At 42.9% G+C, this 24,931-nt stretch overlaps 1 long non-coding RNA gene across 7 annotated transcripts in view; it reads right to left on the bottom strand.

The window, feature by feature from the left end:
- The window catches only part of LOC115076873, a 313,677-nt gene that overhangs the window by 114,097 nt on the left and 174,649 nt on the right, over positions 1 to 24,931 (bottom strand). For all 7 annotated transcript variants that reach the window (XR_003852887.1, XR_003852886.1, XR_003852885.1 and 4 more), the window contains one exon: positions 10,351 to 10,395. This is a non-coding gene — a long non-coding RNA (uncharacterized LOC115076873). The remainder of the gene's footprint in view (positions 1 to 10,350; positions 10,396 to 24,931) is intronic.

The raw sequence follows: 24,931 nt of genomic DNA, 5'->3' as shown, positions 1-24,931 counted from the left end.
CACAAGGACTTAGTGACATTGAATTCCAGGGAGAGATCTGCTCGCTCCGAGGCTCCTATCGCTAAGAATGCATCTGGTGTCGACTCGAACTTTGAGATGAAGAAACCTCTTTTGGTTGGAGGGAGTCAGACGGGAGTTACAGGGATAATCTCCCTAATCCTTGCCTTCTGCTTGGTATGGAACATATTAGAATAAAGAAACGAGGAATGACTGAGGAGCTCTGCAGTCACCACCTCTCTGCTAAGCGGCAGAGAGGGAGCAATTTTAGATCTAATTCTCAGTGGAGCACAGGATTTGATGAGAGAGGTCATGGTGGTGAGGCCGCCTGGCAATAGTGATCATAATATGATTTACTTACTGTCTGGAAGGGGGACAGTAAGTAAATCCACGGCTCTAGCACTAAACTTTCAAAAGGAAAACTTTGCTAAAATGAGAAAAATAGTTACTAAATAAATAAATAAAAACCTGAAAGGTGCAGCTACAAAGATTAAGAGTGTGCAACAGGCATGGACATTGTTAGGAAAAAAAAATGGCATCTTAGACATTCAGGTCAGATATATTCCATGCATTAAGAAAGGCGGAAGGAAGGACAAATGATTGCCAGCATGATTAATAAGTGAGGTGAAAAAGGCTATTTTAGCCAAAAGATCTTCATTCAAAAATTGGTAGAAGGATCCATCAGAAGAAAATAGGATAAAGCATACGCATTGGCAAGTTAAATGTAAGACATTGTTAAGACAGGCTAAGAGAGAATTTGAAAAGAAGTTGCCATGAAGGCAAAACTCATAATAAAAACTTGTTTAAATATATCTGAAACAGAAAACCTGCGAGGGAGTCGGTTGGACTGCTAGATGATTGAGGGGTTAAAGAGGCACTTAGGGAAAATAAGGCCATCATGGAAAGACCACAAATTCTTTGCTTCGGTGTTTACTGAAAACGGGAGATATCCGTTCCGGAGACGGTTTTCAAGGGTGACAATTCAGATGAACTAAACAAAATCATGGTGAATTTGGAAGATACAGTAGGCCAGATTGACAAACTGAAGAGAAGTAAATCACCTGGATCGAATGGTATACACCTCAGGGTTCCGAAAGAATCAAAAATGAAATTTCAGACCTATTACAATTAATTTGTAATCTATCATTACAATCATCAGTTGTACCCGAAGACTGTAAGGTGGCCAATGTAATCCCGATATTTAAAAAGGGCTCCAGGGGTAGTCCAGTAAACTATAGACCAGTAAGCCTAACTTCAGTGCCAGGATAAATCGAGGAAACTATTATAAAGAATAAAATCACAAAACATTTAGATAGACATGGTATAATGAGACACAGCCAGCATGGATTTACCCAAGGGAAGTATTGCCTCACAAATCTACATGTTATTTGAAGGGGTGAATAAATATGTGGACAAAGGTGAACCGGTAGATGTGGTGTATTTAGATTTCAGACGGCATTCGACAGTCCCTCATGAGAAGCTTCTAAAAAAGTCATGGGATAGGTGGCAAAGTCCTTTTGTAGATTGCAAACTGGTTAAAAGACAGGAAACAGAGAGTAGGATTAAATGGTCTGTTTTCACAGTGGAAAAAGGTAAACAGTGGGGTGTCTCAGGGTTCTGTACTAGGACTGGTGCTTTTTAATATATTTATAAATGATCTGCAAAGGGGCACTACGAGTGAGGTGCTTAAATCTGCAGATGACACAAAATTATGCAGAGTAGTTAAATCTCAAGTGGATTGTGATAAATTGAAGGAGGACCTTGTCAGACTGGAAGATTGGGCATCCAAGTGGCAGATGAAATGTAATGTAGACAAGAGGAAGGTGATGCATAGAGGGAAAAATAACCCATGAGGTAGTTACATGATATTAGGTTCCATCTTAGGAATTACCACCCAGGAAAGAGATCTAGGTGTCATAGTAGATAATACATTGAAATTGTCTGCTCAATGTGCTGTGGTGGTCAAAAAAAGCAAATAGAATATTAGGAATTATTAGGAAGAGAATGGCAAATAAAATGTCATAATGCCTCTGCATCACTCCATGGTGAGACCGCACCTTGAATACTGTGTTGTTTTTGATTGCCACATCTCAAAAAAGATATAGTTGCACTAGAGAACGTGCAGAGAAGGGCAACCAAAATGATAAGGGGAGGAAAGGTTAAAGAGGTGAAGGCTGTTCAGCTTGGAGAATAGCCAGGTGAGGGAGGGGGGGGGGGGGTGGATATGATAGAGATCTACAAAATCATAAAAGGATTTGAACAGGTTCATGTAAATCGGTTATTTACTCTCTCAGATAATAGAAGGACTAGGGGCATTCCATAAAGTTAGCAAGTAGCTCATTTAAAACAAACTGGAGAAAATTCTTTTTCACTCAATGCATAGTTAAGCTCTAGAATTCATTGCCTGAGGATGTGGTTACAGGGATTAAAAAAGGTTTGGATGGGGGGGCAGATCCAAGATAGCCGCCGGATGTTTCAGCGTGGTCTGAGCATTCCTGACTAGTTTGGATTTCTTGCGGAAAGATTACCTTTCGATGGGGAGAAAGCGCAAGCCAAGGACCCCGTACCCCGCGGTAACTTCAGTGAGCACTCTGACCGGTCCAATGGACGCTCATGTCACGTGCAGTGATAGAGGAGCAGGAGACCAGCCGCTGCAGAGAGGAGGAGGGGAATATGAGCTCCCCTCTCTACCAGGCTCAATTTCACCATTGAGTCCCACTGAGAGGACCCCACCGCTTAATTCAGTTGCCAGCAGAACAGCGTTTTCTCTGGGGGAAGAAACCAGAGACCAAAGTGTGAAGGACTTCAGCCCAATGGGGTCTGGAGCAGCGTTGTCGGCAACTTCAAGCCCACTGGAAAAACTGGGGCAAGGAAGTGGCATTAAAAGGAGAAGCTTCGGGAGTTGTTGGGGGATTCCCCGCATTAGAGATACCATCAATGGTAAGACCTAAGTTTTCTCATTTGAGACGCTATGGGAAGCCATAAATGAGATGAAACTGTCTATTTTACAGCAACTAACTCCAGCAATGGAGCAAGTTAGGTGGCATGATGAAAAAATAGAAGTTCTTTTGAACATGAATTCAGAATTGGAACAGCAGGTCGCTTCTATAAGGACTGAGATAAAAACATTTCAGCAAACGCAAGTAATGTTGATGAAAGATAAAAGTAATACTGCTCTGAAAATAGAAAATCTTGAGAACATTGTAAAAAGTAGAAATTTAAGGTTTATAAATTTCCCTCAGTTACCTTTAAGATCTCCAAGAAAGGTCTTTAAGAAGTATCTTATACTTAAGGTTTCGGAGGTAATGATGCCATCGATTATAAAAATATTCTACTTACCAAAGTCCAGAAGAGAGGCATCTAATCAAGAAAGTGAATTAGAGACTTTGAGACCAGTGAGGGACCAGTCTCTTAATATTACGACACTTTTGGAAATATCGGATACGGAATTAGCAGTACATGCAACACTGATTGTGACTTTGGCGTTAGAGACTGACAGGAAATGGCTATTGAAACTAAGTATAAGGCATAGAAATGAAAGATTTATGTGAAGTCTTATAAGAGCCTTTCCGGATGTCTCTCGTGAGACCCAGAGGAGGAGAAAAGCTTTCCTCCTGCTGAGACCTCAGGTCTTGTTAATTGGGAGGAGATATTTCCTCAAATCTCCATGCAAATGTGTGGTTAAATACTTACAGAATACTTATGTGTTTTTTGGTCCACCCCAGTTAACCCAATTCTTAATGGGGAAAATCCCCATAACTACCGAAGCACCCTGTTTAGATGCTCCAAGTTCCTCGTAAACTAATAAATGTCGCTGTTATATCGGTATAATTCCTCAATAAGTTACAAGTACTTTTACTTTAAGGTTTGGAAGGATTCACCCCCTTTTTTGAGAACTTTAAATATGAAGAGATATTGAAGTTGTTATTGATTACCTAGATTTATATTGCTGTATTATTGTTTTGTATAAGTGTAATCTCTTCTCTTTTTTTCCTATCAAAATTTGTTCTTGTAATTATTGTAAACTGGCATAAATAAAAAAAAAAAAAAAAAAAGGTTTGGATAAGTTTCTATTGGAGAAGTCCATAAACTGCTATTAATCATTAAGGAATAGTAGCTTTGGGATCTATTTACTGTTTGGGTACTTGCCAGGTTTTTGTGACTTGGATTGGCCATTGTTGGACATAGGATGCTGGGCTTGATGGACCCTTGGTTTGAACCAGTATGGCATATCTTATGTTCTTATGACTTTTCCTCCAGGAACTTGTCCAAACCTTTTTAAAATCAGCTACACTAATAGCTTTCACCACATCCTCTGGCAATGAATTCCAGAGCTTAATTATGCATTGAGTAAAAAAAATGTTCTCTTATTAATTTTAAATGTATTACCTAGTAACTTCATTGTTACTAGGTAATACATTTACCTAGTAACAGATGTTTATTCTGATTATTGTGCACTGCTTTGCACTGTCCCTATTATTGGGGCCAAGAATGTGAAAATCAGTAAATCTTGCAAGTAAAACTGTTGTCTCTTCCAAATACTAATCCCAAGAGGTAAATGTCAAAGCCAGTGGTAAACTGGGTAAAACAGAAGTGGCTTTTTCAATTTTGCATTATGTCAAGAAGTCCAGGTAGGTCCGTCCATCACCACAGAAGATGGCTGCTGGCAAGGAAACAAGCTGAAACATCCCTTACGATCATGAAGGATCTACAATCCCTAAAGAAATCATGGCACGAGTAAAGAAATGAAAACAGAGGAGGTTTCCCTTACAGCTTTACTTCAAAAGAGAGAGTAGAAGATCAGATCATTACTGAGTCAAAAAGAGACTTTGAAAATGCAAACAATAGGAGTTGGAGAAATAATCTGGGGGATTCCAGAGAGAATGGAAGGTAATGATTCAGTGAAATTTATGGAGATATAACTACTGAAGCAACTGGAAATTCAGTTAATGAAGGACTTTGAAACTGAAAGAGCACATAGAGTGCCTTCCCATAATACCAGCGAAGAAGAGTACCCAAGACCAATGAGAAACCTTCAACTATTGAAAATCCTGAAGATGGCCAAGCACCTGGATTGTGGAAATGGAAGGAAAGAACCGTTGATGGGTACAGATCTAAGTCAAGTAACAGCACGGTAAAGGTAGTCATTTCTTGGGCTGCTCTTGATCCCCAGAAACATGAAAGCAAGGTTTGGATCGGTCTGTCCAGCTAGGATGAAAATCTCTGTGAATAACAAAACCAAAACAGTTGAGGATCCTGAAGCATTGCCAGGTTACATTGATTCTCCATCAGGAAACATAATGGGGCCCCAGTGATTCATATGTGTAGAATGAGTGGTCAGAGATTGCCAGAGACAATGAAGTTATATACTGTAATATTAGCCAAAAATGTATGATGATTGATTTTTTTTTTAATTTGCACTGTTAGAATTGCAAAAAATGTCTGTATATGAACTTGGGGTTTAGTAAGTCTTTGTTTTTTGTTGTTTTTTTTGTCACTGCATTTTTGTCTCCTTCCAAATGGCAGTGCACAGCACTGAGCTGCCTGGCTGGCCCTTGAAGTAAGATTCTGCACTACAAATGGACTAACTGAGAGAAAATTTGTGAGTACCTGAGAGATTCTGCAAGAATTACAGGGTTGGTTCATGTGAGTTTCCCCCCAGGAGGGGAGTCATTGTCACCTCTCAAGGGTGCCACCTAGTGGCTGGATTCAGGGCCCTTGACTGCAGGCACCAGAAGGAGCCCTGGTAAATGGCCCTCAGCCTAGGGCCATTGCTGCAATGACCAGACTGGGTAAGTTGAAGGAGGGGATCTATAATAGAAGAATGAAGTGTCTCAGCTCTGGTTCTGACTGAGCTGGAGGCCCAAAAGGAAGAGGAAATAATTGCTGTGTCAAATAAAAAGAGTGAATGGGATTAAATGAAAGAATGAATTTGATGTGGGAGGGCAGGAAATGTGCAGAAATTTTTCTGGAATAAATGTAATGGGTAGACTGGAAAGTGAATGAAAAATGGGAAGAGGCTGGTTTTCTGTTGCGGAAGTGGACTCTAGGACTAAGGTGAGGGTGACGCTACCCACAGGGAGGAGCCCTGCAGGTCCTCACCATCAGCAGGCGGAGCTGGCTGGAGCCGAGGCCCAACAGGAACTTCACTAATTTCAGCCCTTGGTTGAGCCCTCGGGTGCCGGGGCCAATTGGACGTAGGCGCAGGCCTCTGTGAAGAGAAGAATCCATCGCAGAAGAGGTTGTGGCCAGCAGGAAGCAAACGAAGTCAGTCCTAGCAGAGGATGAGAGCAGACCGAGGTCCAGGGCAGGTGCAGTACAGCAAAACAAGGAGCAAGCAGAGGTCACAAGGCAGGCAGAAGACAATGTAGTTGAGAAGCAGTCCGAGATTGAGCCAGGAGTCCAACGATGACAAATCGGGGATCCAAACTGAGGTCAAGCTGAGAAGTCAATCCAGAGGGAAGGAGGCAAGGTAGAACAGCAGGAAGACACTGAAGAAGGACAAGGAACCAAAAGAAAGGAACGCAGGAACTCCAAAGACACAGGAAGGAACCAGGAACATGAAGACAAGGCACTGGAACAGAAGCAGGAGCAGGAACCAGGAACAATGAGCCAATCGGCTGCTCAGGAGAGTTCTACCTATTGCAGAGGTGTCTGTGGCAGGTCTGAGTAGGCCTTAAATAGTGGAGGGCCAGTGATGTCATTGCCAGCACCATGGTGGGTTTCCCACAACAGGCCTTTTAAATGGAGCTGAGCCATGTGCATGCCTAGGGTTGCCCCGTTCGGCTGAGCGGCATCCCTAGCGCGACATGCCAGACCTGTGCGACTGCCTGCCGCATCTTCGTTTAAGGGGCCTACCTACCGCGGCGTTGGTGGCCCCCCTCCGAGTCGGGACAGGAGGTAAGAGTGTGGCCAGTCATAGGACGGACCCAGGACCACCCAAATGCAACATTTTCTTGAGGACTGATGTCAAAACGTGGTGCTACCTCGCTGTTTTATATCTATTGGGACACAATAAGGTCTTTTGGGGAAATGCAGGGAGTGGGACTTCTCATATAGGTCTTCTGATTTCAATTCATTGGATCAAAGGTTTCTTCTAGGTTAGTTTTACAGCTCATAAATTGTTGTGGGAGGATTCAATTGCAGAAATTGCAAATGGTTTGGTGTATGTTAGTTGCTGTTATTAAAATGATGTTGATGCGGCAGTAGTGTGCTTCCAGACAACTTAATGCCGTTTCCTTCAAATTTGTATATAAAAACAATCTTGTGACTTTAATATATGAACACCCACAGAAATTATGATGCCACAACTAAAGAAAAAAGAGTTTCCTTTCAATAGAAAGCAAATCAGGTACCTGCGCAATTGGCTGAACTGCACACAGATCTCAACCTTTTGCCAGCTTGAGAGTGCACAATTTCTAAATACAAACAGGTGCATGCACTAATAAAATTGTACATTCGGCGGCAGAAATAAGTGTGCAAATGGCCCATTATTTGATTCCCTTTTGGAATTGGAATTTGGCAGCTTACTGCTGGCTTCATTACTGTTCGGCTGAGCCGCAGATAAGGTTTGAAATGGATACCGTTAACTTTAGTTGCAAACTATAGTCTGAATCAATGACAAATAGAGAGATTGCTGTGCACTGCATAAGAATGTAAGAAGTGCCATGTTGGGTCAGACTAAGGTTCATCAAGCCCAGCATACTATCTCCGAGAGTGGCCAGTCCACGTAACAAGTACCTGGTAGATCACAAATAGCTGATCTATTTCATTCCATGAGGTAAGTGCTGGCTTTCCCAAGTCTACCTGGCTAATAACTATTGACTTTTCCTTCAGGATTTTGTCCAATCCTCTTTTGAAGCCCACTGTGTTAGTTGCTTTAACCACATTCTCCAGCAACAGATCCCATAGCTTGATTGTGCGCTGACTGAAAAAAATACTTCCTACAACTTATGTTAAGTCTGCTGGTTGCTAGTTTCATGAAATGTCCCATAGTCCTAGTGTTTCGGTTTTTTTCATATTGACAGCCATGGTTTGCTGTGAGGAAACTACCATTCCATCAAACAACATGTTACATGTAATTGTGCAATTGCTATTTTTCAGTGGTCAGTATTGTACTGTCCTTGGGAAATATCTGCCCTATAAAATATATTACCAGGACCAATGGAGAAGCAGAGGGTCTGCGGATATCATAAACTGCTCCCTTACCTTCGGGACGGTTCCCGACCCGCTTAAACTCGCCATCGTAAAGCCCCTACTAAAAAAGCCCACCCTCGACCAAAATGATCCAGCAAACTACAGGCCCATCTCCAACCTACCTTTTATTTCTAAAATTCTGGAGAAAGTGGTCAACACACAACTTACCGACTTCCTAGAAGATAACAATATCCTCCACCCCGCCCAGTACGGCTTTCGCAAAAACCGAAGCACGGAAAAGCTCCTACTTGCAATAACAGACACCATCCTAAAAGGCATGGACCACGGCCAATCATACATTCTAGCCCTCTTAGATATCTCAGCAGCTTTTGATACGGTGAACCACAAAATCTTAATATCACGCTTAGCAGAGATAGGCATCTCTAACACAGCCCTATCATGGTTCTCCTCCTACCTTGACCACAGAAAGTACTTAGTCAAACTTGATAAATCCGAATCCACACACATTCCTCTTTCACAAGGCGTACCCCAGGGCTCCTCCCTTTCCTCCACCTTCTTTAACATCTACCTTCTCCCTCTTTGCCACTTATTATCCAAACTGGGACTAAAATTCTTCTTGTACGCTGACGACGTACAAATACTTATCCCCATCCAAAACTCCCTCAACGAAACCCTGCACTTCTGGGAGACATGCCTTACATCTATCAACGCCCTCCTTTCCAACCTACACCTTGCACTCAATACTTCAAAAACTGAAATCCTAATTATTACTAATCAACCCAGCTTATCCATTCACCAACTGCAACAGAACACTTCACAAAATCTCACACCTCCGTCCACTGTCAGAGATCTAGGAGTTCTCTTAGATACACAACTTAGCTTCAAATCCCACATCAAATCGCTCCTAAAAGGGGGCTTCTATAAACTCCAAACCCTCAAAAAACTTAAGCCTCTCCTCCACGCACATGACTTCCGCACTGTTATGCAAACCACTATACTATCAAAACTTGACTATTGCAACTCACTGCTAATAGGCCTTCCAGCTTCCACAATCAAACCCCTCCAAATCTTACAAAATGCCATGGCTCGCATCCTTACAAACTCAAGAAAGACTGATCATATTACTCCCATATTACAAAACCTCCACTGGCTACCAATCACCTATCGCTCTCAATACAAAACACTCACTATCATACATAACACGCTATATAAAAATAACTCCCCCTGGATCGAAGATATGCCACACTTCCACCAGGCCAACCGTCCTACCAGAAACTCCCTTGCGGGCACCCTCCACACCCCTTCACTCAAAATTGCTCACCTCACAAACACCAGAGCGAGAGCCTTCTCCATCGCCGGCCCCACCCTTTGGAACTCCCTCCCCACTGAGCTCCGACTAGAACCTTCACTTAATCAATTCAAAAAAGGAATCAAGACCTGGTTATTTAAACAGGCCTATCCCAACGCCTCTCAACCCTAGCATTTGACTTCTCCTCAACACTCATTATTTCCCTCTCCCTAGTACAGTGTCCCCCGCCCCCCTACACACCCTCCCTCCCTCACCACCCCATCCATATTATGGCTTCCTGATATTCAGTCACCACCTCTCCTTCCCATCGCCACCCCCTGCCCCCTTGTACAGTTCCTACCCCACCCCGCCTCCCCTATGCGCTTCATCCCCCACCCCCGCGCTACCCCCCACTTTGTCGTCTCTTGTATATAATTAATTTATGTCCAACCTGGTTAACCACATGTAATCTCATTTAATAACTGTGGCGCCCGTTGGCTCTACAGTAAAGTTGTCACCTTTTAACTTCCTATCCTTCCTCCATCTATCATTGTAATTTCCTTTCTCAGTTGTCTGTAAACCGACATGATGTTTTTTTTTTTTACGAATGCCGGTATATAAAAGTTATAAATAAATAAATAAATAAATAAATAAATAAATAAACCTCACCAGTAATAACGGAGCCTGCCCAACAAGATACTGTACATTGTTAGCATTTACTATTTTTTTCCAATTAAATGTATTTAATGACACAGCAAGGGAGCCCAGTTTTTAAGAGTTACACTCATTGAGCCTCTCTGCCAACTTTCATAAAATACTTTGAGAAGTGTGGTATTGAAACCATGCCCCCATATTATGTATCTGTAAGTCCCATATAGAACACAGCATTAACTTGATTTTACTCTTACCTTTAAGTCATAGCAAACGCACACAAGAATTTGCAACGAAATAGTCTGGAAAAGAAAGACCATCTCCATATTAACAAGCGGTATCAATAATCATTGCTATAACATACAAACAGAGCGAGGTGATAATGGCATGATCACTTTTCTTTTTTTTTTTTTTTAGTGCTTTTGAATGAACTGTCCCTAAGTTATTTTTACATAATCCATCTATATGCCAGTGATGGATTTAGATTTTTTTCTGTCCCTAGACACTTTTAATGCTGTTTCGCCCCCTCCTCCCCACCTTCCTGCACAAGACAGGAAGGAAGGGGCTGGATTAAGGAGCAGAGTAGCTTTTTGTTGCTCTGCTGTCTGCTCCAGCCTCACCCCATTTCCTCCTATTATCTGCATGGGCTGGAGTAGGAAGCACAGGGTCTGTTCTCTGCTGAGTGAGATTCAGAATAGCCAGGAGGTGATGCATGTTCAGGTGCACCAGGTTTTTGCCGACCTAGGTACAGGCCTAATATGCCTAATGGCAATGGTGAATCCAGATTTGCTATATGCGAAAAAGCATGAGAAATTCTCCTACTGTGCATGAGTCACGATGGCGGGGTAAGAGAGGAGGCATGGGGGAATATCCGCCATTGTCTTACATGGTACACTATTGAAAATGACTGAAACCTGATAAGGTTCAGGTTATAATCAATAGAGTAACATGGAAAGATGCTAGAAAATTCATGGTTATGCATAGTTTCCACTCTCTGCCTTCCTTCTTTGTATAAATAGGAAAAATATTAAGCAAAAAATACTGATGTGGCTTTACAATTCATAAACAAAAAAATCTCGTTAACTTACCCCATCATTCATCAAAAAGTGTTAGTAACGCATTGATAATGCCCGTGATAAGGAAGAGGGGCATGTTTATGGAAATTTTTGAGTTACTGCATGGTGCAGTAACTTACTGCTTCACATCGGTATTAGCACACGGCACGTTTACCACGCCCTGAGATAATCCCTATTTTCACATCCTGCGCTAAGGAGGGGGAGGGAGGGGGAGAGAGAGCGAGTGCCTATCTACAAGGCCCTCATAGTAGTTAAGTATGTATAGCTCTACAGGAGGGCCACCTAATAGGTCGAGGTGAGGTATTGGTAAGGTTTAGGGGCCAGTTTCGCATGTAAAGTGAAACATACGAACAGCACAGTACACCTTGGTGAAGATTTGACATCATTTGGAGTGAGGAAATTCTCACAAAGATGAAATTTCTATTATGTTCTCTCACCCTAGCTTGACGGACTCTATAACAGGGTACCATCAAGCTAGGGTGAGAGAACATAGTATAAAATTTCATCTTTGTGAGACTTTCCTCACTCCAAATAACGTCAAATCTTCACCCAGGTGTACTGTGCGTACATCTCACTCTACATGCGAAACTGGCCCCTAAACTCTAAATCACCACTAACACCTCATATCGACCTATTAGGTGGCCCTCCTATAGAGATATAAATAGGTGCATACAGTGAGCCCCTTCCCAGAGGCTCTGGCTCTCTCTCTCTCTTCCTCCCCCCCACCCCTCCCCTCCACTCCACCAGCCCAGAAATGGCCAAAATGCAACTCCCAAAATTTATCGCGAATTGTGTTATGGCCATTTCGGGCATATCGCACAGCTTGCCAGGGAAAAGGTATAGTTATTTCCAGCATTAAAACCCTGCGATATTGCCCCTAATTTAACTAATTCCCACCCAAAATTCCTCCCCGATCCTGCCCCCCCCCCCCACAAAAAAATTTGCATTCGCGCCATGCGCTACAGTGTTTTTCGCATGCGTTATCGCATGCGTTAACGCCATAACGCATTTTGATGAATGATGCGGTAAATTAGAAAACAAACGTATCTGCAACAATGCCTGGAATTCTGTACAGGCTGGCTAGGCCTCTGCCCAGGGAGGAAGGGTTTGGAAGTGGCAATGTTCTGAGGGTCACAATAACGTTGTGGTGGATCTAGCATGCAGCACCCAATTGCCCCCCTACTTAAGAAGGTGCTCTATTGAGGGAAGCCGTTTCCTAGTCCATGTGGGGCCACAGACGTTCTTGGCGGTATCAGCCCTTTTATTGCTGGCCTTTCACAGTGCAGCAGAGGTGGTGACACAAAGCTGGCCAGCAGAACACTACTATGGGCTCCTGCCCGGGGTTGCCCACTACCGTTAGGAAAGAGGAGAAGCGGCAGCACTGACACTGCAGCAAAAAACGAGATCCAGCACTGCCTCCAAAAAATCTAGAAATCTATGTCTTTGTATCTCTTTCTTCTCCCTCTGTTTCATAACATTACTATTTAAATGAAATTCACTACACCTAAGTAGTAGTCATATAAAGTGGATTATGAAATGTAAACCAGGGGAAAAAGAGAGAGATTTTCATGTAGTCACGGTTTGTATAAAGATATAGTTCTTTAATGCAAAAACTCTGAACATTTGTAAAGATTATACTTTAATTATATTGGTCATATTTTTCTGATAATATCTTATACAAAAATATGAAATAACTGATCAAAATAAAATGGGCTTATACTTAAAAGAAGTTCTGATATGTATAGCTACACCTACAATTCCTTCTCAGTGAGGCATTCATATAATCGTGACTCCTTTTATACACATAGGGAGGCTGATTTTATGACAGCCCGTGGAGTGCTGAAGTCCGGGTGTAGAATGTGCACGCAAACCTCAACCCTGATTTTCAAAGCAGATTTGTACACGTAAGTGGACTTTGAAAATTAGTGGGGTAAGGTGCGTATTCCCTGTGTTGTGTGCAAGTACATTTAACCACAAGCTTTTGATACTTTCAAAAATCAAGTGTGCACATATATGGTTTCTCATCCCAACTACCTCCCTCAGGAATACCTCATGCAAGTACACAACTCTTCCACATGTACTATTACGCATGCAACCCCCAGGATAATTTTCCAAAAGTCCAGTTACACGTATAAAAGCTTTTAAAAATTACACCCAAATTGTTCTTTCTTATCTTACATTTTTTTTCCAAATAAAACCGAAAATATCGATGTACTTTCATAATTAGAACAGATCAATTTCATATTTTTTTTACAGAATTCATAATACGTGGATGATTCTTTTGACTCTCTAATATATGAGCAGTTGATATCTTTTCAAGGGACAATTAGATGCTTTGAAAATCTTATCCACAATCCCATTTGGTTTAAAAAAAAATTTTCAATTTCAATTTGCTTAAAATAAATCATTGTGAAAAACCCCTTAGGGTTGTGGAAAAGACATCTAACTGTTCCTCGAAAAGATATCAACCGCTCCTATATAAAAGAGTCGAAGGAATCATTGTCCATATATTATAAATTCTGCAAATCATTTTTTTTTTTACTATTATCTATGTTTTATTTGTAATCTGTCTTGAATAAATTGGAAGCAGAATAGAAATTTGTGAAATAAATAAATAGAGGTAAATATTCAGCTATAGCTAACAAAATAACAGGCCGATACAGTACAGTGCGCTCCGACAAAGTTCAGTATTTACTGCTGGATAGGGCTGCTCTTAATCAACAGGACAACTACAGTGGACAATATTTGATTATTAATCAATTACAAAATAAACTGTACTGCCGCTGTTAATATTGAGAGCTGGGTCCCAAACAAAAATGTGTCTTTTCTTTTTCCATGGTTGTCTTTTTCTAAGTTGGTTGCTTGGTCGGTAAATCTGTGATGCGCAGAGTCAAATTCTGGGATATCTTGGTTTCATTTTGACCTTTTCATTGCCTCAATGTATTTAAGCACAAATAATGCTTTGACTTCTGGGAGTGCAAGAGGGAAGGGGGAACTACCATTCATCGCTCAAATATCACTCCTTTTCCTCTGGAATACAATAAATTACTCATAAATAGCTCCTGAGGTATTGACCTTCAGCAAAGTTATTCCCTGCCCAGGTGAGTCCATTACTATTGCCCCCATTTCCTGGTACAAACACAATTTATATTTTTTAATTACCAATAGTTTATAAAAGAGTGTTACCAGAGACATCATTAAATTCTCAAACATAAAATAGTGGTCTGGCTTTCCAAGGGCACGTTTAAACAGTTAATATTGTTGCGAGTCGCGGAGGTGTGGTCACTTCTCAAGGGGGATTGTGAGCCCTTGGATCATGGCACGGCTCAGGGAGGAGCCCCAAAACACACCGCGAGAGGTGAGCACATACAAGCACAGGCAGAGCAGGAGCAAGGCTTGACTGAAGACAAGGCAAGGAATATCAGGAACAAGGCAGGCTCAGCCCTTCACTGGACGTACACGCACCAATGAGACCCAGCAACGCAATGCTGGTCTCAAGAGTAGCCCTCTGGCCACTTGATAGCCCTTCCGGACCCACCACTTGGGAATGACGAGTGCATGAGGCCAAAAGGAGGCTGAGGGCAGGAACTAGAAGACTCAGATGAAGACAGGATATTCAGAAGACTCAGACAAGACTCGAGATACTCTGAAGACTTAGACGTAGACTCAGGATACTCGGAAGACAGACAAGTTTCAGGTTGCTTGGAGGTCTCAGGCAAGGATTCAGGAGAAAGTACTGGGTGAGTGCTGCATCACAGCGCACCCTACACAGCCACCCATGACTGGTTGCGGACCACGCAGAAGGCGAAGCACTCCAGACGAAGCAGTGGAACTTGAAGCCAGGACATGATGAAGATTCAGGAGAGGCCTGCACCGGGGCGCACCCTACACAGCCGCCTGTGGCTGGTCGCGGATCATGCTGGAGCGGAGCAGGTTCTGGCAGAGTCTTGGGCATGGACGGAAGCAGGCACAAGGGACTCCAAAGACTGGGACAACATTCAAGACTCAGGATTCAGAAGCTGGGCATTAAAAACAGGATCCTTCCAGAGGCTTGCGCTGCAGACGAGAAGATAGGCCTTGTACAACGAGGCGCCCTATACAGCCCCCCATGGGCTGGTCACGGACCACAATGGTGGCATGCCAGGAAAGATGAACAGATGAACCTGGGAACTGGACTAAGAGCTAAAGGATGGAGTCAGGACAGGAACATCGGGATCATCTGGAACATCAAGACATCTGATAAAGCAAGAGGGTAGGCTATCTAAGAAAACCGTTTGGGCAAAAATGTAGATTAGATGCCAAAATAGTCCAAGTGTAAACTTTATTTGAATGGAGACATGAATTCATACCAGTGCCTGACTCAGGCCGAGTTTTGCCCCATTTGGGGCTGCCTCAGGGGCTAAAAACAAATAAAAATACAGTGTCAGAACAATGTTTGTCCCTGTATAGTTGGTTTCTTTATATATATCTCAGAAATCTCTCTTAAGAAATCTCTCTTAAGAGAGATTTCTGAGATATATATAAAGAAACCAACTTTATACAGGGACAAACATTGTTCTGACACTGTATTTTTATTTGACCATACCCTTGTCTGGTTCCTTTTTTTAAAGTTACATTATGTTCTTCCCTATTTGTGGTACCTTTTAGATATAAAGTTTTAAAAACTTTTTATGTTTTTTAATGCATTTATGTATGTCCTACTGTAATTTTATTATTATTTATATAATTTATTTATATAATGTATTTATTGTTTTTAGCCCCTGAGGCAGCCCCAAATGGGGCAAAACTCGGCCTGAGTCGGGCACTGGTATGAATTCATGTCTCCATTCAAATAAAGTTTACACTTGGACTATTTTGGCATATCTACATTTTTGCCCAAACATCATGACATCTGGACATGGATCAGGAACAAAGAACAAGCGACGATGGAGCTCTGACGAGGGATGAGACCAGGAACATCAAGATGAAGGAGACCAGGAACACGAAGAACATAGAACAAAGATCCATCAAAGCACAGGAAGACCATGGAGGACCTAGACCGGAAGGAAGACCACAAACTCTGTGAAGACCGGATCCAAAGGCTCTGAGAGACTGAAGCAGGGCCCTTTTATAGGGCTGATCCAGGGCATGGATGAATGACATCATCGATGAGGGACGCGGGGCTTTTCCCGCCGCTGGCCCTTTAAAAGAAGAGAAGAGGCGTGTCCGTGTGCCTAAAGAGGGGCAGGACCAAGGACAGTGACGGCGGCATCCATGCCGCAAAGAGGAGCAGGCAGAAGCGGCACTAGGCCATGGAAAGAGGGCCTAACGTTGGCGGCTTCCTGCCACAAGGGAGAGCAGGCCAGCAGCGGTTCCCTGCCACGGGAAGGCTTAACGGCGGCAGCTCTGCCCGCCGCGAGGGTGGAGCATCGACAGCAGCCTCAGAGGTTGTGGCGCGGCGGCGGCCTTCAGGCCGCGTGAGGGACAGTGTTGGCAGCGGCCCCAGACTTCAGGTGAGGGACTGCCTGCAGCTAGGCCCGCAGGCAGCATCCCAACAATTATGCTAACATACTGATCACTACCAACATAATTCAGCTTAAAGAGGACACTGAAAACAAAACCAGCCATTCTTTGGGACTATTGATGTGCAAACCACACATTTACAGTCACAGCTCCAACAAGGAAATAGCTGACTATTTTTATTTTTTTAAGCTGCAGCAGGAGATGAAGGAGTTAGGACTGAGCAACACGCAACTAGAAAAAAGAAATGTTCTGACTTGATTTCATAGTCGGCTCGTGCTGAAAATGTATACTGCTGAGTGCCAAATGCAGAAAAGAGCACAATACATTGCACACCTCAGAATGTAATCTAGATGTATCTTGCAGTACAGAGCAGAAAGAAGAAACTTAAGTTTAATGCATTTGGTGTGCATAAATTCATGAGATGTGAAATGAAAACAGATTTCAGTTAACAGATCAAATGCTAAGGAACCCTCCCACTGCAAAAGCAGAGTTCATCGGCCCATACAAATTAATTTATTGAATTAATGTTCAATCTGGCAGTTAAAACAACATAAATTACATGTCCAAGAAAATATTATTAGTGTGGTCTTCTTTGGCTTTAGGGGCACACATTTCTGAGCCTTTTGTCAGCTGCCAAGAAAGCTGTAAAAATGATTGTCTGGTAACATGAGAAGCAAAATCCTAAGAAAAATTATTTATTTATAAAGTGAAGTTTCCCCTAAGAATAAACTGAATTAAACAAATGAGCAGAAATAAGAACTTAGCAACTGATTCAGGGTTCTAGAAAAGAGGTGAATAGCTTTTAAGAAAGTATGCAGTACTGGATCTCCCCACAGGAACTATTGCAACTAGCTGCATCAAGAGGGATGTGCATTTGTTTAAAATGAATGGCATAAGAACATAAGAACATGCCATGCTGGGTCAGACCAAGGGTCCATCAAGCCCAGCATCCTGTTTCCAATAGAGGTCAAACCAGGCCACAAGAACCTGGCAAGTGCCCAAACACTAAGAAGATCGCATGCTACTGATGCAATTAATAGCAGTGGCTATTCCCTAAGTAAATTTGATTAATAGCCATTAATGGACTTCTCCTCCAAGAACTTATCCAAACCTTTTTTGAACCCAGCTACACTAACTGCACTAACCACATCCTCTGGCAGCAAATTCCAGAGCTTTACTGTGCGTTGAGTGAAAAAGAATTTTCTCCAATTAGTCTTAAATGTGTTACTTGCTAACTTCATGGAATGCCCCCTAGTCCTTCTATTGTTTGAAAGTGTAAATAACCGATTCACATCTACTTGTTGAAGACCTCTCATGATCTTAAAGACCTCTATCATATCCCCCCTCAGCCATCTCTTCTCCAAGCTGAACAGCCCTAACCTCTTCAGCCTTTCCTCATAGAGGAGCTGTTCCATCCCCTTTATTTATTTCAAATTTTATTTCAAAAGTTTTATATACCGTCGTTTAGTAATGCACCATCACAACGATTTACAATTAGGCACGTAAATAAGTCTGGTTTGGTTTATGAATTATCTAGAGGGTGCCAATAAATTTTTTGGTTACATGTTACAATAATATACTCTATATGGGAAGTGGATTGGAATTTGTATGATTAATAGGATAATCATATATTTTGGTTGCCCTTAATTGGATAATCATATCAATTTGGTTGCCCTTCTCTGTACCTTCTCCATCGCAACTATATCCTTTTTGAGATGCGGCGACCAGAATTGTACACAGTATTCAAGATGTGGTCTCACCATGGAGCGATACAGAGGCATTAAGACATTTTCCGTTTTATTAACCATTCCCTTCCTAATAATTCCTAACATTCTGTTTGCCTTTTTGACTGCTGCAGCACACTGAGCCGAAGATTTCAATGTGTTATCTACTATGATGCCTAGATCTTTTTCCTGGGTGGTAGCTCCTAATATGGAGCCTAACATCGTGTAACTACAGCAAGGATTATTTTTCCCTATATGCAACACCTTGCACATGTCCACATTAAATTTCATCTGCCATTTGGATGCTAAATCTCCCAATCTCACAAGGTCCTCCTGTAATGTATCACAATCCGCTTGTGATCTAACTACTCTGAATAATTTTGTATCAACCACAAATTTGATAACCTCACATCCAAACCAAATAAGCTATTTTCAGTTTGTTGACTGGAACAAACCAAAAATGGAACAAAATTTTGGGGTATTTTTGTGTGTTTTTTAAACAAAAAAGTAGCCTCCCCTGGGGCCCTTTGACACCTCTCTCACCCCTTCCAATAAGTCGGTCTCCCGGTTGGGCTGAACCGAGCTAAGCCTAGCCATGTCCTCCCTGGGCCCCTCCTACTCCCACTCCCTTCCCCCAGGAAATAAGCCAGGGCTGGAGTCCTCTCTGGCCTCCTTACCCCTTTCATGGAGGACAAAGGAAGAAAGGCACCCGAAGCAATCCCCACTAGCTCCTGCCTCGCCATGTCTCTCTAAAATAATGGCATCAGCCAGCCCTGAGGTAAAAATGTCCCCTCAGAAATGCTACAGTGCTTCATGGCCTTTAATAACATAGCTATTGTTAACAGATAACAAACTTGTCAGCCAACCTCACTGCCTCGGCCTACTGCATCAGCAGATCCTACTTTTGATGATGTCTACTCCTCTTCCTCCCTTATCCTTTCCTCTGCTCTCTGTATCTGACCCAAACCTGCAGGAATGATGTTACTGATGGCACTAGCCAGCAAAGGTGGTAATAAGTGACACTTTCCCATACTGTATAGATTCAAAATATTATGACAGTACAAAAGCTAGCGACTGGGAAGAGATTTTTACAAAAGGGGCCTGCACAGTACCCAATAAGAAAAGTCCTTATTGATAAATCATTGTAAACATGTATCCCTTAGGTAGCCAAGCTTATCTTTCAGCTCATATAAAAAAATCTATAATAAAAATGTGTTTTAAAGACATTCATTTATGTTTAAAAAATATTAGTTGAATGAGAACCCAGAATTATCCTTGCAATGTGATAAATGTTTCTAGTAAATAAGAGAACGTGTGAAGCAAATATTGCACCACATGTATACGTTGTGTTAGATAAAGTATTCTCATAAAATATAGAACATGAATCTGGCACAGTGCTGTGCATTTGAAAGCCACTTCCAGTGATAGGGATGGGAATCTTCCCAGCCTTCATTGCTCAGCACAGTAACTGGTTTACCAAGAAGGGCTTTTGAACCTTACAGAGTGAAAACCATAAGCAGAATACCAAGTTCTTTTGCACTTATACAGTTTATGGGAGCAGGATGAATTACTTGTTTACACAACATGAATGGTCTATGTATGGCAGGCTATTGACTTTTCATAAATCAAAATTGCAATCATAATAATAGTTAAGTTGGGATCAAACAAAGCACATGCAAGAGCACTGAAATAGTAAAATATTAGGTAAATGTTAATTAAAAAGCACAACCCCAGGTGGTGATTGGGTAGGAGAGGATTGAAAACTGGATTCAGCACTTAACTCAGGCTTTGCAACCCCCTGTTCTTTAAAAGGAGAAAAAAAAACCAGAAATGGCTTGACTGGATTCTTTAACAGAAAATAATAAGAATTACATGCTACCACCTCTGGCTAGCAGAAGCTGTGCTGGTCAAATATATAAAACTTAGCTATTATGTTTTTGGTTAGGTTGTGTGGCATCCAACACAAATACTGTGCACACCATTGTAATTCTACAACCATAGGAGTTATTGAGAGTCAATACATATATCAGATATGCACATATAGCTAGAGGTCTTTGTTCGCACCACTAGAAGATGCTGAAAACATATTCCTAGTTCTTTTAACAAGATGCTTGACCCCCCCCCCCCCCCCGGTGAACACACAAGTCAATCCAGCAAGTCGTTATTCATCAGTCATTCTTACTTAGGGGCGGATTTTAAAAGGCCTGCATGAGTAAATCCCAGGAACTGTGTGCACATGGACGCGCACACGCATGTTATAAAATCTACCCTTGAATACTGTGTACAGTTCTGGTCGCCACATGTTATAAAATCTACTCTTAAATACTGTGTACAATTCTGGTTGCCGCATCTCAAAATATAATTGCGATGGAGAAGGTACAGAGAAGGGCAACCAAAATGATAAAGGGAATGGAACAGCTCCCCTATGAGGAAAGACTAAAGAGGTTAGGACTTTTCAGCTTGGAGAAGAGATGGCTGAGGGGGGATATTATAGAGGTGTTTAAAATCATGAGAGGTCTAGAACGGGTAGATGTGAATCGGTTATTTACTCTTTCGGATAATAGAAAGACTAGGGGGCACTCCATGAAGTTAGCATATGGCACATTTAAAACTAATCGGAGAAACTTCTTTTTCACTCAACGCACAATTAAACTGGAATTTGTTGCCAGAAGATGTAGTTAGTGCAGTTAGTATAGCTGTGTTTAAAAAAGGATTGAATAAGTTCTTGGAGGAGAAGTCCATTACCTGCTATTAATTAAGTTGACTTAGATAATAACCACCACTATTACTAGCAACGGTAACATGGAATAGACTTAGTTTTTGGGCACTTGCCAGGTTCTTATGGCCTGGATTGGCCACTGTTGGAAACAGGATGCTGGGCTTGATGGACCCTTGGTCTGACCCAGTATGGCATGTTCTTATGTTCTTACCCCTAAATGATTACACATGACAGCATCAGGTTTTCAGTGATTTCAATGCACACCCAAACTCCACTGTAAGGCAAGAAACTGTTGCCAACTGGAATCGGGATCCTTTTAGTTCAGAGACAGCAGCTCTACCTATCACAGGAAAGGAGGATATTCTACTGATCAAGCACAGAAGCATTATTATCTTAGCTCAGCTATGAAAGCAGAGCAACAGTATAAGGGGCTCATTGTCAAGTCAATATACCAGAACTCTTCCCTACCCTAAAGCAGTCCTTAGTGATTAGAGCCTTAGGAGGTCATTTTCAAAATGATTTACGCTCTTAAAACTGGGTTTTACACAAGTAAATACACTTTTGCTTGCTATTGTTTGGCAGTGAATTAGAAAAACTGGCAAGTAAATGGGGAAAGATCCCTCTTTTGCCAGAGGACAAGAAACCGATTGCCCAGTCTTTCTGGGTGGGTGACCACTTTCAAGACCACCAGCATTTCAGCCTTACAGGGGGAGTTCTTCCCAAAGGTCCTGTGCCTTACACAGGTCTCAGTCTTTTCATCCCAGAGGACCTCGAAAGGATGCGGGCTCCAGAGGTGGAGCCCCTCTGTCTTCCCAATTAAGTTTGTGGGCTCACCTGGTGGTGCAGAAGATAGGTGGCTGCCTATCCCGTTTTTATCACAAGTAGGTCCAGATTACTTCAGATCAATGGGTTCTCAAAGTGATTTGGGACGGGTATGCTCTCAAATTTCATCCCATTTCTCCAGATGCTTTTATGGTCTCTCTTTGCAACTCTCCTCAGAAGAGAGTAGAAATGGAAGGGATGTTACAAAGGCTGTTGAACCTGAAAATGGTGTTTCTCGTTCCTGAATCGCAGTGAAATATGGACCGCTATTACATTTATTTTGTCATACCCAAGAAGGAAGGATCGCTTCGGCCCATACTGATCTCAAGGGCGTCAACTGACATTTACAAGTCAATTATTTCAGGATGGAAACGTTGCGCACTGTCATAATGGCAGTACAAGCAGGGGAATACCTCACATCTCTAGATCTGATGGAGTTGTATCCACATACTCCCATCCATCGGGAACATCAGCAGTTCCGCCTGTTTGCTATTCTGGATCGTCATTACCAATTTCAGGCCTTGCCTTTCCGGGCTAGCCATGGCATCCAGGACCTTTTCCAAGGTCATGGTGGTGGTAGCGGCGGCCCTGCACAATGAAGGCATTCTAGTTCACCCTTATCTGGACGACTGGTTGATTTGAGCCACAGACGTGCAAGAGAATCTTTGCACTTCCTGTAGTTTGGTTTCCTTACTACAGGAGCTAAGCTGGGTGGTGAATCTGGCCAAGAGAAATTTGCAGTCATCTCAGACTCTGGAGTATCTTGGGGTTCGGCTTGATACAAGGCAGAGCAGAGTATTTCTGCCGGTCTCAGATCCGCAGGTTGATGATGCGAGTTTGGTTCCTGCGGAACTCTGTTCATCCAACCATGTGGTCTTATCTGCAGGTCCTGGGGTTGATGGCTGCCATATTGGAAGAAGTTCCCTGGGCGAGGGCTCATATGTGCCCTCTTAAGCGTGCATTGCTCTCCAGATGGAGTCCGCAGTTACAGAACTATGTTGTGAGACTGCTCCTCCTGTTAAGAGGTGATTTCCTAGTTGAACTGGTGGATACAGGTAGATCATCTCAGGAAGAGAGTTTCTCTGGACACCGGATTGGTTGGTGCTCACGACAGATGCCTCTGGAGCTGGGGGGCGGGGGGGGGGGCTCACTGTCAGGAGATAGTGGTACAAGGGCACTGGAATGCAGCAAGTGGCAGTGGAATATCAATAGACTGGAGGCACGAGCAGTTCGGTTAGCATGCCTGCGGTTCGCTAAGCAGTTAGAGGCTTGGGCAGTCCGGATAATGTCTGCCAATGCGACAACGGTGGCTTACATCAAGGTGGAACCAAGAGTCAACAAGTGTTGGAGGAGATAGATGCACTCATGGTGTGGGCAAAGCAGCATTTCCTAAGCATATTCGCCTCCCACATTGCCGGACAGAACAATATCAGAGCTGATTTCCTCCACACGAGAAGCTTGGAGCTGACTGATGAGGCTTTTCAACTCCTGGTGAATCGCTGGGGCCTACTGGATTTAGATCTGTTGGCAAACATGAACAACAAGAAGGTTCCACGCTTCTTCAGTCACAGGCGGGACCCAAAAGCGATGGGCATTGACACTCTTATTCAGGATTGGCCATGTGGCGCCCTGCTGTATGCATTTCTGCCCTGGCCTTTGATAGGCAGACTGATATAGAAGATTGCAAGTCAAACCAACACCGTCTTTTTAATGGCTCCGGATTGGGCTTGAAGGCCATGGTGCACTGATCTCCAGAGACTTCTGGTGGGCAGTCCCCTCTGGCTACCATCTCAGATGAAACATAGAAACATAGAAATGACGGCAGAAGACGACCAAAAGGCCCATCCAGTCTGCCCAGCAAGCTATGTACTTTTTTTTTTCCTCTCTCTCATACTTGTTACGCTTGGCTTCTAGTACTCTCTAGTTCTATTTCCCCTCCCCCCACCATCAATGTAGAGAGCAGCACTGGAACTGCATAAAGCGAATATCCAGCTCAATTAGGGGTAGCAACCGCCGCAACAAGCAGGCCACACCCCTGCCCCTGTCCACCCAGACTATGCAATCCACATACAGATCCTCCCTTCCTCATTCCCCTTGCCGTGGAAGCAGAGAGCTATGCGTTGAACGAGAAGTATTAGACTATCTCCCCTGCCGTTGAAGCAAAGAGCTACACTGGACATGCATTGAAAGTAAAGTATCTGCCCAGCTACACCTCACTTCCCTGTGAATACAAATTTTTTTTTTCTTCCACATTACCTCTTGCCATTGAAGCCCAGAGCAATGATGGAGTCTCATCAACTGTGTGAATGTACACTGAACAAGGATATTATCTCCAGGTAGTAGCCCCCATTTCCACGAGCCACATTAAACAACAAATATTGAACAAGCCTAATAATTGGCAATACCTATAGCCTATGACCTACTCTTACCCACCCCTGTTTTTTTTTTGGTGTTTTTTTTTTTGGAGATGGCAGCCCTCCATCCTTCTGCTCCGTGAAGGTGGAACACAGACCACTGGCATCCCGCTCTGTGAATGCCTCTGTGGCTACTGCCGCTCCGTGCAGTATTCTGCCGCCTCCTTCCACCTTTGGGCTTGCAGGCCCCAGTTATTGATCCTTGCGTCTGCTACTTTTCGTGGCTGACACAACTGCCCCCCCCCCCCAACAAGACCTTTAATTAGGGCTTCAAGGGCTGCTGCTTCTCCCTTTTACTGCAACAGGTCTGAGGCGATCTCTAGCTTAGCCTTTCCTCACACTTCGGCAGCGGCTGTGGCAGCAGCGGCTTCCTGTTGTTCTTCTATTTTGAGCCCTTCTATCTAGCTGCTTGTTCAGCATTCTGTATGCAAGCCACCCCCTCTTTATTCACGTCCTCTAGACTTTATGGATCCATAGTGTTTATCCCATGCCCCTTTGAAGTCCTTCACAGTTTTTGTCTTCACCACTTCCTCCGGAAGGGCATTTCTAGGCATCCACCACTCTCTCTGTGAAGAAATACT

The sequence above is a fragment of the Rhinatrema bivittatum genome, chromosome 15 (genome assembly GCF_901001135.1).
Source record: "Rhinatrema bivittatum chromosome 15, aRhiBiv1.1, whole genome shotgun sequence".
Taxonomy (NCBI): domain Eukaryota; kingdom Metazoa; phylum Chordata; class Amphibia; order Gymnophiona; family Rhinatrematidae; genus Rhinatrema; species Rhinatrema bivittatum.
This window is presented reverse-complemented; position numbering and strand designations above follow the sequence as displayed.